Raw genomic sequence first — 12,288 nt, 5'->3', positions numbered from 1 at the left:
TCCAATAGAGATACATGAAGGGGTGTGTCTGTAATCACTTCGTGCAGTGGTCAACTGTAATGCATACATGGAGTGGAGGTTGCTCTGTACATGGAGAGAGCCCAGGTGCCGGGCAGGAGATCCCAGGGGTCCCTTGTGTATAGGGGATAAGATATTTTGCACCGGATTACCCTTTTAATTGTCAGACTACCCATTTAAAGATACCACTCATAGCTGGCATTAATGTATTTCCTGGAAAGTTAAAGGGTTTATCCAGGAATAAAAAAAAAAACAGAGCTACTATCTTTCAAAAACTGCTCCCCGTCTGTATCCAGGTTGTGTATGGTTCTGCAGCTCAGTTCCATTGAAGTGAATGGAGCCAAGTTGGAAAACCACACCACACCCAACCGGGGGACAGACGTGCTAAGAAATTAGCTGTGTTTTTCTATCCCTAACCCCTTTAAATAAAAAGCTGTCATCCAGCATTGAAAGTAGATGTCAAATCTGGTTAATTCTTTTGGTGGTTAGAGTATTATGAGATCTATGAGATATTATTAGTGACTTTTTAATGCTACTTTTAGCAAATTAACTGTTGGTTAGTAAAAGAACTATTATCTGTTTTGGCACAAGGGCTCTCTGCAGTCTATGCCCACTCCTGGTGAATATCTGTCAAAGTTATCATCAATTAGATTGTAAGCTCTTATGGGCAAGGTTCTGCCTCATAGTATAGTTTGCTAATTTGTTTAAATTAGTTGTTATTTTATTTCCTCAATTCTAAAGTGCTGCAGAATATGTCAGTACTATTTTATATTAATAACAATAGTTGTTGTTATTATTATTATTATTATAATTACCAGTAGGAGAGAACTAAGTGTGCCAAAGAAAGGCTTCAAATTAGACTGGTAAAAAGAGGCTTATTAATTCTTTAAATTATTCACATACTTCTTCCTGCCCTTCACAGATTACAAAGATCAGAGCAAGGCAGGGAATATACTGTAGGTGTCTGTGGATACAAAAGCATTCTCTCTAATGGCTTAAAAAACGTTTGGGTTGGAGAGGGTCGTATGACCCCTTGACTCTCAGGTCACTTGTGTGAATCAGCTGTGCCCTATTTCTTTTGGGTGGCTAACCACACATAAATTCAGTATACGGGTTCTATGTGCTAACTGCTTAACAGATATTGCAATTAAAAACAAAGCCATTAAAATCAAGAGGGTGGTTGTTATTTACATGGGTGAGAAGATAACTAGCATAGCATTTTTTTTTCCATTACAGATTGGCAGTGGTTAAGTTTACTGTAGTTTTTCAAGCCCACTTAGTCATTAAAGTGTAGATGTCATGGCTGTTCCTAAAGCTATTTTGACCCCACTATAGGTTGTTACTATAAGAGTTAAAGGAGTATTTCAACCAAAACCATTTATTTACTGAATGGATGATAAAAGATAGATCACAGAGGTGTGTTCAATGTGGCAGTTGTAACAATCTGTGTCTGGAATACCGCGTTAACATAATATACTTAAGCAACATAGTTACAGTGCATCTGTCACCTAAAATAGGCTTGTGCAGCTGTACACACAGAGCAGTAGGGCTATATGTGCACTGGGACTTTAGGTGCACTACCTGGGTTTTGTACGCTGGCTAGGTGACAAATAGACAGTTTGTGACACCAGGGTAACGTTTACCACCACACTCTTTTACTGAGGTGAGAATAGATGGTGAAATCCTTTACAGTACAGATCAGAGCAGGGGAAATGCATATTAACCCTTGAGAGCCTGTTGCCTTGCTGGGACTTGTATTATTTTTACACTTGACTTAATTTTAGTTTCTGTAGACTTTTGGCTGTGACTTTTAGGTTTTAGACTTGTGACTTTAGACCACCCATGCTAACTGTACTGGGATACCACATTTACAAGCTTATTCTAGCCATACCTGTGTTGATAATGTAGGCTCCTGCACATTCACAGAAATCCCGGGCCCCGACTCTCCAACTGTTCAGGTGACTCCCAGAATGATTACAAATGCTTTTTTGTAAATATACAAGAGACTACATTATCAATTCAGATATGGGTAAAATAGACTTGTAAAGCGATGTGTGTAGCGGTTTCAGGCCTATTTTAGGTGACAAACGCACTTTCATTTGCAATTGTGTGAAGTTCTACATTCTTTTGGCTTAGTCTGTGATCTAAACAGGAGAAATTATTTCTAATTTAAAAGTTGCATTTGGTGAACCTATCCAGACACTGAACTTCCATAGGTCCACATAGACTTATTGAGGGAGATTTATCAAAACCAGTGCTGGAGGAAAGTTGACCAGTTTCCCATAGCAACCAATCAGATAACTTCTTTCATTAAAAAAAAAAAAGGCCTGTGAGAAATAAAAGAAGCAATCTAATTGGTTGCTATGGGCAACTGGTCAACTTTTCTTCTGCATCGATTGTGATACATCTTCCTCAATAGGTCTATGTGGACCTACAGAAGTTCAGTATTGTATTTTAAAAGATTGTGCTTCTTGCATATGTTGGACCAAGTGTCCACATGCGTTTTTTACATCTGAGTTTTTGTCAACATACGCCTCCGATGGAAGACTGAAGTGTTTTATGAAAAGATTATACATACAGAGAGAAAAGACAGTGTTTTAGCCAGTGTAAGTAAATGTTAGTAAAATGTAACAATTTAAAAGAAAAACCAGCATGCAACAGTATAAACTAGGGCCTGCCATAGGGCCCTTTTGGCAATCTAAGTTATTACTAAAAAGAATAAATAATCAAATTCAACTTAGTACGTAAAAGTAAAATCATATAATATAAACAAAATTTAAAATAGAAAGTTCATATATTTCTGTACACTTTGAGCAAAGTATATGATTTTTACTTTCAGGTGGTAACTCCCTTTCATTTGATTATTTACTATTTTATGTAATAACACAGACTTTCACAAGGTTTCTTTGCCAGACCCTGTTTTTTTTTTTTTCCTTTTGCATTTCTACAAAAATTATTTGTGACATTTTCTACAATTGCTAAAAAACAAACAAAAAAAAAAAAAAGACACAACCATTTTAGTTTGTTAAGTTACACCTAATGGGACTTCTTTTCTCTCTGTAAATATTACATGTTTAGTCAATTGCCACATAGGGTAGCCTGCACCAAAGAATCCTTGGTTTATTAGTAAGACCCCCCTTTTAGCATGAGCTGCACAGCCCTTCCGTTTTTGTTATATGAACAGAGCCTTACATCTGTGACAGTAAACAATTGTTCCTTTTGAAGTATGCAACAAAAAAAGGGGAACAATGAAATTGTTTTGATAGAGTTTTAGTCTGAAATTGGTTTAATGAAAACATAATCATTTTACTACTGAAAAAAAGATTACATTTCCCCAACTATTTTTAACATAATTTCTAAGGAATCACATGTTTAATGTAGCCAAATAAAAACTATACAAAAGAGCTACTGACAACAGGAATTCTAAATTTGTACCTTTCTATAGCATATAACAAAGCATAAGAGTGTTTGTCAGTGTAATTGTTGCTCTACAATTCATTGCAGGATTGTAAGATACATCTGTCTCCATTAAAGATGTCAGCATCCTAGGTGATTTTTACCTACATTAGGTATTTAGTGGAGCAAATGAAAGGAACAAAACTGAAGCCTGCATAAGTTCTACACTTAACCCACTTGTCAGTACATGATGTACCTTATTTTTAGTGCAAGCTTGTCGAAAACCACTTATCTTATATTTATACAGGTAATTTTAGAAAGTAGACTCCAGCGACTGTCAGATGGACTAAGCAGATATGCAAGGATGCATATACCATAGTGGTAGACCTTGCAGGTGCTATGGGCCCCTTGATAGAGGGGAGCACAGTCCTGGTTGTTCCCTTTTTTTTTCAATTGGTAAGAAACAGTTCAAAACTCCTCACAGGTGACTCTAGACTTTGTGAAGCCTTAGGCAAAATCATGAGGCCCTTAAATTGGATTAAAGGGGTATTCCAGGAAGAAACTTTTTTTTTTTAGATCAACTGGCTCCAGAAAGTTAAACAGATTTGTAAATTACTTCTATTAAACAATGTTAATCCTTCCAATAATTATGAGCTGCTGAAGTTGAGTTGTTCTTTTCTGTCTAAGTGCTCTCTTATGACACGTGTCTCGGGAGCTATCCAGCGTAGAAGCAAATTCCAATACAAACCTATTCTGCTCTGTGCAGTTCCTATGGGAATTTGCTTCTACTCTGGACAGCTCCCGAGACACGTGTCATCAGACAGCACTTAGACAGAAAAGAACAATTCAACTTCAGCAGCTCATAAGTACTGAAAGGATTAAGAGTTTTTAATAGAAGTAATTTACAAATCTGGAGCCAGTTGATATATAAAGACAAGTATTTTCCTGGATAACCCCTTTAAGGTCAGGACTTTGACTTGGACATTCCAACTTTAACTTTTTGTTCTTCTTCTACTTACATAGTTACATAGTTACATAGTTAGTACGGTCGAAAAAAGACATATGTCCATCAAGTTCAACCAGGGAATTAAGGGGTAGGGGTGTGGCGCGATATTGGGGAAGGGATGAGATTTTATATTTCTTCATAAGCATTAATCTTATTTTGTTCCAGGAATGTATCTAATCCTGTTTTAAAGCTGTTAATTGTTCCTGCTGTGACCAGTTCCTGAGGTAGACTGTTCCATAAGTTCACAGTTCTCATGGTAAAGAAGGCGTGTCGCCCCTTGAGACTAAACTTTTTCTTCTCCAGACGGAGGGAGTGCCCCCTCGTCCTTTGGGGGGGTTTAACCTGGAACAGTTTTTCTCCATATTTTTTGTATGGGCCATTAATATACTTATATACGTTTATCATATCCCCCCTTAAACGTCTCTTCTCAAGACTAAACAATTGTAACTCCTTTAATCGCTCCTCATAGCTAAGATGTTCCATTCCCCATATTAGTTTAGTCGCGCATCTCTGCACCCTTTCCAACTCCGCAGTGTCCCTTTTATGGACAGGTGCCCAAAACTGAACAGCATATTCCAGGTGAGTCCGTACCAATGCTTTATAAAGGGGGAGTATAATGTCCCTGTCCCTTGAGTCCATGCCTCTTTTGATACATGACAATATCCTGCCGGCTTTGGAAGCAGCAGCCTGACATTGCATGCTATTCTGTAGTCTGTGATCTACAAGTACACCCAGATCCTTCTCTACCAGTGACTCTGCCAGTTTAATCCCCCCCTAAGACATACGATGCATGCAGGTTATTAGTACCCAGATGCATAACTTTACATTTATCCACATTGAACCTCATTTGCCAAGTGGATGCCCAGACACTTAGTCTATCCAAGTCATCTTGTAACTTATGCACATCCTCTATAGACTGTACTGTGCTACAAAGCTTGGTGTCATCTGCAAAGATAGAAACAGAGCTGTTAATACCATCCTCTATATCATTAATAAATAAATTAAACAACAGCGGGCCCAGTACAGAACCTTGGGGTACACCACTAATAACCGGTGACCAATCAGAGTACGAATCATTGACTGTCACGATGCCGGCTGGCAGGTAGTGGATCCTCTGTGCCAGAGAGGGATGGGGAGGACCGCGCTAGTGGACCGGTTCTAAGCCACTACAGGTTTTCACCAGAGCCCGCCGCAAAGCGGGATGGTCTTGCTGCGGCGGTAGTGACCAGGTCGTATCCACTAGCAACGGCTCACCTCTCTGGCTGCTGAAGATAGGCGAGGTACAAGGGAGTAGGCAGAAGCAAGGTCGGACGTAGCAGAAGGTCGGGGGCAGGCGGCAAGGTTCGTAGTCAGGGTGGATAGCAGAAGTTCTGGTACACAGGCTCTAAACACACAAAACGCTTTCACTAGGCACAAGGGCAACAAGATCCGGCAAGGGAGTGCAAGGGAGGAGACTAGATATAGCCAGGGAACAGGTGGGAGCCAATTAAGCTAATTGGGCCAGGCACCAATCATTGGTGCACTGGCCCTTTAAGTCTCAGGGAGCTGGCGCGCGCGCGCCCTAGAGAGCGGAGCCGCGCGCGCCAGCACATGACAGCAGGAGACGGGAACGGGTAAGTGACCTGGGATGCGATTCGCGAGCGGGCGCGTCCCGCAGTGCGAATCGCATCCCCAACGGCCGTGACAGAGCAGCGCTCCCGGTCAGCGGGACTGACCGGGGAGCTGCAGGGAAAAAGACGCCGTGAGCGCTCCGGGGAGGAGCGGGGACCCGGAGCGCTAGGCGTAACAGTACCCCCCCCCTTAGGTCTCCCCTTTTTTTTGTCCGGTGGCTGCCTCCCCTGGGATGAGGACACCGGGAAGGAATGGAAGGTTTCCTCAATGGCAGGCAGTACAGCAGGAGTAGGAATGGGGAGGGAGGGCAGAGGGTGAAGCTTGGCACGGGGCAGGAAGACACAAGGACGGGAGCCATGAGGGGACACAGAGGCTTGCCTGATGGGACTGGGAGGGGGGGAGAGGCATTTCCTGTGGCAGGCAGAGTCCTTAATGACCTTAGGGGGACCGGATACAGGAGGAACCACAGGGTCACGGCAGGGATTACTGGGAACCGGTTGAAGGCAGTCCTTGGAACAAGAGGGACCCCAACTCTTGATTTCCCCAGTGGACCAGTCCAGGGTTGGGGAATGGTGTAGAAGCCAGGGTAGTCCAAGGAGAATTTCGGAAGTGCAATTGGGAAGGACCAAAAATTCGATTTTCTCCTGATGAGGTCCGATGCACATTAGGAGGGGCTGCGTGCGGAAACGCACGGTGCAGTCCAACCTGGCTCCGTTGACCGCGGAAATGTGGAGTGGCTTGACAAGACGGGTCACCGGAATGCGGAATTTATTCGCTAAGGACTCCCGAACAAAATTCCCAGAGGCACCAGAGTCCAGGCAGGCCACGGCTGAGAGGGAAGAGCTGGCTGAAGTAGAAATCCGCACGGGTACCGTGAGACGTGGAGGAGCAGACTTGGAACCAAGAGACGCCACACCCACGTGAGCTGGGTGCGTGCGTGCGTTTCCCAGGCGTGGAGGACGGATAGGGCAATCCACCAAGAAATGCTCGGTACTGGCACAGTACAGACAAAGATTCTCTTCCTTACGGCGATTCCTCTCTTCCAGGGTCAGGCGAGACCGATCCACTTGCATGGCCTCCTCGGCGGGAGGCCTAGGCGCAGATTGCAATGGAGACTGTGGGAGAGGTGTCCAGAAATCTAAGTCTTTTTCCTGGCGGAGCTCTTGATGCCTCTCAGAAAAACGCATGTCAATGCGAGTGGCTAGATGAATGAGTTCATGCAGGTTAGCAGGAGTCTCTCGTGCGGCCAGAACATCTTTAATGTTGCTGGATAGGCCTTTTTTAAAGGTCGCGCAGAGAGCCTCATTATTCCAGGAAAGTTCAGAAGCAAGGGTACGGAATTGTATGGCGTACTCGCCAACGGAGGAATTACCCTGGACCAGGTTCAGCAGGGCAGTCTCAGCAGAAGAGGCTCGGGCAGGTTCCTCAAAGACACTTCGAATTTCCGAGAAGAAGGAGTGTACAGAGGCAGTGACGGGGTCATTGCGGTCCCAGAGCGGTGTGGCCCATGACAGGGCTTTTCCAGACAGAAGGCTGACTACGAAAGCCACCTTAGACCTTTCAGTAGGAAACTGGTCCGACATCATCTCCATGTGCAGGGAACATTGCGAAAGAAAGCCACGGCAAAACTTAGAGTCCCCATTAAATTTGTCCGGCAAGGACAGGCGGAGGCTAGGAGTGGCCACTCGCTGCGGAGGGGGTGCAGGAGCTGGCGGAGGAGATGATTGCTGCTGAAGTTGCGACTGAAGTTGGCGCACAATGGCGGACATTTCCGACAGCTGGTGGGTTAGATGGGCGATCTGTCGGGATTGCTGGGCGATCACCGTGGTGATATCCGAGATATAAGGCAGAGGGACCTCAGCGGGATCCATGGCCGGATCTACTGTCACGATGCCGACTGGCAGGTAGTGGATCCTCTGTGCCAGAGAGGGATGGGGAGGACCGCGCTAGTGGACCGGTTCTAAGCCACTACAGGTTTTCACCAGAGCCCGCCGCAAAGCGGGATGGTCTTGCTGCGGCGGTAGTGACCAGGTCATATCCACTAGCAACGGCTCACCTCTCTGGCTGCTGAAGATAGGCGAGGTACAAGGGAGTAGGCAGAAGCAAGGTCGGACGTAGCAGAAGGTCGGGGGCAGGCGGCAAGGTTCGTAGTCAGGGTGGATAGCAGAAGTTCTGGTACACAGGCTCTAAACACACAAAACGCTTTCACTAGGCACAAGGGCAACAAGATCCGGCAAGGGAGTGCAAGGGAGGAGACTAGATATAGCCAGGGAACAGGTGGGAGCCAATTAAGCTAATTGGGCCAGGCACCAATCATTGGTGCACTGGCCCTTTAAGTCTCAGGGAGCTGGCGCGCGCGCCCTAGAGAGCGGAGCCGCGCGCGCCAGCACATGACAGCAGGAGACGGGAACGGGTAAGTGACCTGGGATGCGATTCGCGAGCGGGCGCGTCCCGCAGTGCGAATCGCATCCCCAACGGCCGTGACAGAGCAGCGCTCCCGGTCAGCGGGACTGACCGGGGAGCTGCAGGGAAAAAGACGCCGTGAGCGCTCCGGGGAGGAGCGGGGACCCGGAGCGCTAGGCGTAACATTGACCACCACTCTCTGGGTACGATCCATGAGCCAGTGTTCAATCCAGTTACAAACTAAAATTTCCAAACCCAAAGACCTTAACTTACCTGTCAGACGTCTATGAGGGACAGTATCAAATGCTTTAGCAAAATCCAGAAACACTATATCCACAGCCATTCCTCTGTCAAGGCTTCTACTCACCTCTTCATAAAAGCAAATTAGATTGGTTTGACAATTTCTATCCTTAGTAAACCCATGCTGGCTATCACTTCTAATACAATTATCCCCTATGTATTCCTGTATGTAATCCCTTATAAGTCCTTCAAACAATTTACCCACAATGCACGTTAAACTTACCGGTCTATAGTTTCCTGGGGAAGACCTAGAGCCCTTTTTGAAGATTGGCACCACATTCGCCTTGCGCCAGTCCCTTGGCACAATACCAGACACCAGAGAATCTCTAAATATCATGAACAGGGGTACAGATATTACTGAACTTACCTCTCTAAGAACTCTTGGGTGCAATCCATCTGGCCCTGGAGATTTGCTTACATTTATATTACTTAACTTACCTTGTACCATCTCTACATTAACCAGCCTAGCGGTATTCCCGAGCGTGACTCGGGGTTAATTTTCGCTGCTAGAATCGGTAACCCCGAGTCACGCTCGGGGTAGAATTGCAGAGTTGCTGTGCGGGCTGCACAGTATATCGCAAAAGCAATCAAATCGCGATTTTTGCTTTTTGCGATGTAGTGATGCAGCCCCCGGGAAAACATGTGATTATCTGCTCGGGTCGGCTCCCGTTGCGGGGGCCGGCCAGAGCAGGTAAAGACATATACTAAAAGTCAGTGTTTCCCTACCAGGGGGCCTCCAGATGTTGCAAAACTACAACTCTCAGCATGCCCGGACAGCCAAAGGCTGTCCGGGCATGCTGGGAGCAGTAGTTTCACAACAGCTGGAGGCCCCCTGGTAGAAAACCCTGAACTAAGTGTAAAAGTAAGAAGGAAGAAAATAAAAAAACCTTTTGCTCACCTAGTCCCGGTCCCTGAAGATGTCGTTCCCCTCCGTGCGCTCTGTTCACTGCTCTATTCATCTTACAGGACCTTTCCCTTTTCAGCCAATCACAGGCCGCAGTGGTGTAAAGCCTGTGATTGGCTGAAGGGGAAAGGACTTGTTCTGCAGCAAATACACTAGGTTTGAAATCTGCCGGCAATCCTAGTGTATTTGCTGCAGGACAAGAAGATGACAAGGTGACAAGGGGGGAATGTGACACAGGGGAGAATGAAACAAGGGGGGAATGTGACACAGGGGAGAATGTAACAAGGGGGGGGGGGGAATGTAACATAGGGGGGAATGTGACATAGGGGGGAATGTAACAAGGGGGGGGGAATGTGACAAGGGGGGGGGGAATGTGACATAGGGGGGAATGTGACAAGGGGGGGAATGTGACAGAGGGGAGAATGTGACAAGGGGGGGATGTGACAGGGGGGGAGTGGAATGTAACATGGAGAGGGGAGAAGGTAACAAGGGGGGGGGGGAGAATGTAACAAGGGGGGAATGTGACAGGGGGGATGAATGTGACGGGGGGAGAGTATAACAAGGGGGGAGAATGTGACAGGGGGGATGAATGTGACAGGGGGGGGGGAGAATGCAACAAGTGGGGGGAATGTGACAGGGGGGGAATGTGATATGGGGGGGGGGGGAATGTGACAAGGGAGGGGGAATGTGACGGGGGGAGATGTGGAATTTCAATGCAAAAAATTGTACCGCTTTTGGTACAAATTTCCAGACGGAATCGTACCGCTAGGGAGGTTAAGCCAGTTCAGTACATTACATGATGTGTTACCAGCACTGACCTGGCCAATGTCAGCTCCTTCTTCCATAGTGTATACAGAACTAAAGAACCCATTCAGTAGCTCCGCCTTCTCTTGATCGCCTGTGACAACCTCCCCATTATCATTATTAAGGGGTCCTACATGCTCTGTCCTTGGTTTTTTTGCATTTATATGTCTAAAAAAATATTTAGGATTAGTTTTGCTTTCTTTGGCCACCTGTCTCTCATTTTGAATTTTTGCTGTTTTTATTACATTTTTACAGATTCTATTAAGCTCCTTGTACTGTTTAAATGTTATAGCTGACCCATCAGATTTGTATTTTTTGAAGGCTATTTTTTTGTTGTTTATTGCTCTTTTAACATCATGTGTCAGCCATGTAGGATTTAGTTTTAATCGTTTATATTTGTTCCCCTTTGGTATATATTTAGCTGTATAGTTATTTAGAGTTGATTTAAAGATGTCCCATTTACCTTCTGTATCAGTATTTGAGAACACCTCCCCCCAGTCTATGTCCTGTAGTGCAGATCTCAGCCCAGGGAAATTTGCCTTTTTAAAGTTACATGTTTTTGCCTTCCCCGACTGTCTTTGTTTTCTACATTTTAAGTCAAAAGTAACTATATTGTGGTCACTATTACCAAGGTTTTCCCGCACAGTTACATTACCAACCAGCTCTGCGTTGTTGGAAATGATCAGATCCAACAAGGCATCACTTCTTGTTGGGTCCTCCACAAACTGGCCCATAAAATTATCCTGCAATAAATTTAGGAATTGTCGCCCCTTTGTAGTTTTAGCCAACCCCGGACCCCAATCTATATCTGGATAGTTAAAATCTCCCATTATTACCACTGTACCTGCCCGGGCGGCCCTCTCTATTTGTTTATGAAGCTGAACTTCTATCTCTTCAGTGATATTAGGGGGTCTGTAGATTACCCCAAATATTATTTTTTCAGTATTTCCCTCCTTTTGTAATTCTACCCACAGTGATTCCACCTCCTCAGAATCATCACACACTATGGCATCGTTCACACTGACTTTCATACCACTTCTTACATACAGACAGACTCCACCACCTTTTCTGTTCATTCTATCCTTGCGAAACAATGTAAACCCCTGCAGATTGACAGCCCAGTCATGCGAGGAGTCCAGCCATGTCTCAGTGACCCCAACTATATCAATATGTTCCTCCAGTATCAAGGCCTCAAGCTCCCCCATTTTATTTGCTAGGCTTCTGGCATTTGTGAACATACACTTTACATTTCCATCCTTTATGTTATTGGGGTTAATGGGATTCAAGGGTGTAAGTTTTATTTTCCTATGAAGCTTATTCCTATTCACACCCCTACCCCTTAATTCCCTGGTTGAACTTGATGGACATATGTCTTTTTTCGACCGTACTAACTATGTAACTATGTAACTATTCTAACCCCTCCCTCCGCTCCACCCCCAGGTACATTTATACTTCTTTAACCATTCTTATGTAGAACAACTTGTGTGCTAAGGGTCATTGCCTTGCTGTATGACCCACATTCTCTTGAGATACTGTTCACATACAGATGTCCTTACATTTTCCTTTAGATTTTGCTAGTATATTTCAGTATTGATTATTACATCAATGATGAAAATCCATCCTGGCCCAGATGCAGAAAAACTGGGCCAAATCCGGATTCTACCACCTTGCCTATATGTAACAGGTATGTCTGTTTTTGGTTCTGACAGAAGCTCCAGCCCCTCCTGCTCAACTGCAGCTTTGCCGATCACCTAGATGATGCCTGGGCTAATCAGGAGGCGTAGTCAACTGGAGTCCATGCCCCCCTGAGCTGGTCTATTTATACTGAACTCAGTCTCCATGTTCT

This window comes from Hyla sarda, chromosome 1, assembly GCF_029499605.1.
Source record: "Hyla sarda isolate aHylSar1 chromosome 1, aHylSar1.hap1, whole genome shotgun sequence".
Lineage (NCBI taxonomy): Eukaryota > Metazoa > Chordata > Amphibia > Anura > Hylidae > Hyla > Hyla sarda.
The sequence above is the reverse complement of the archived record's forward strand: the minus strand, read 5'-3'. Positions refer to the sequence as shown.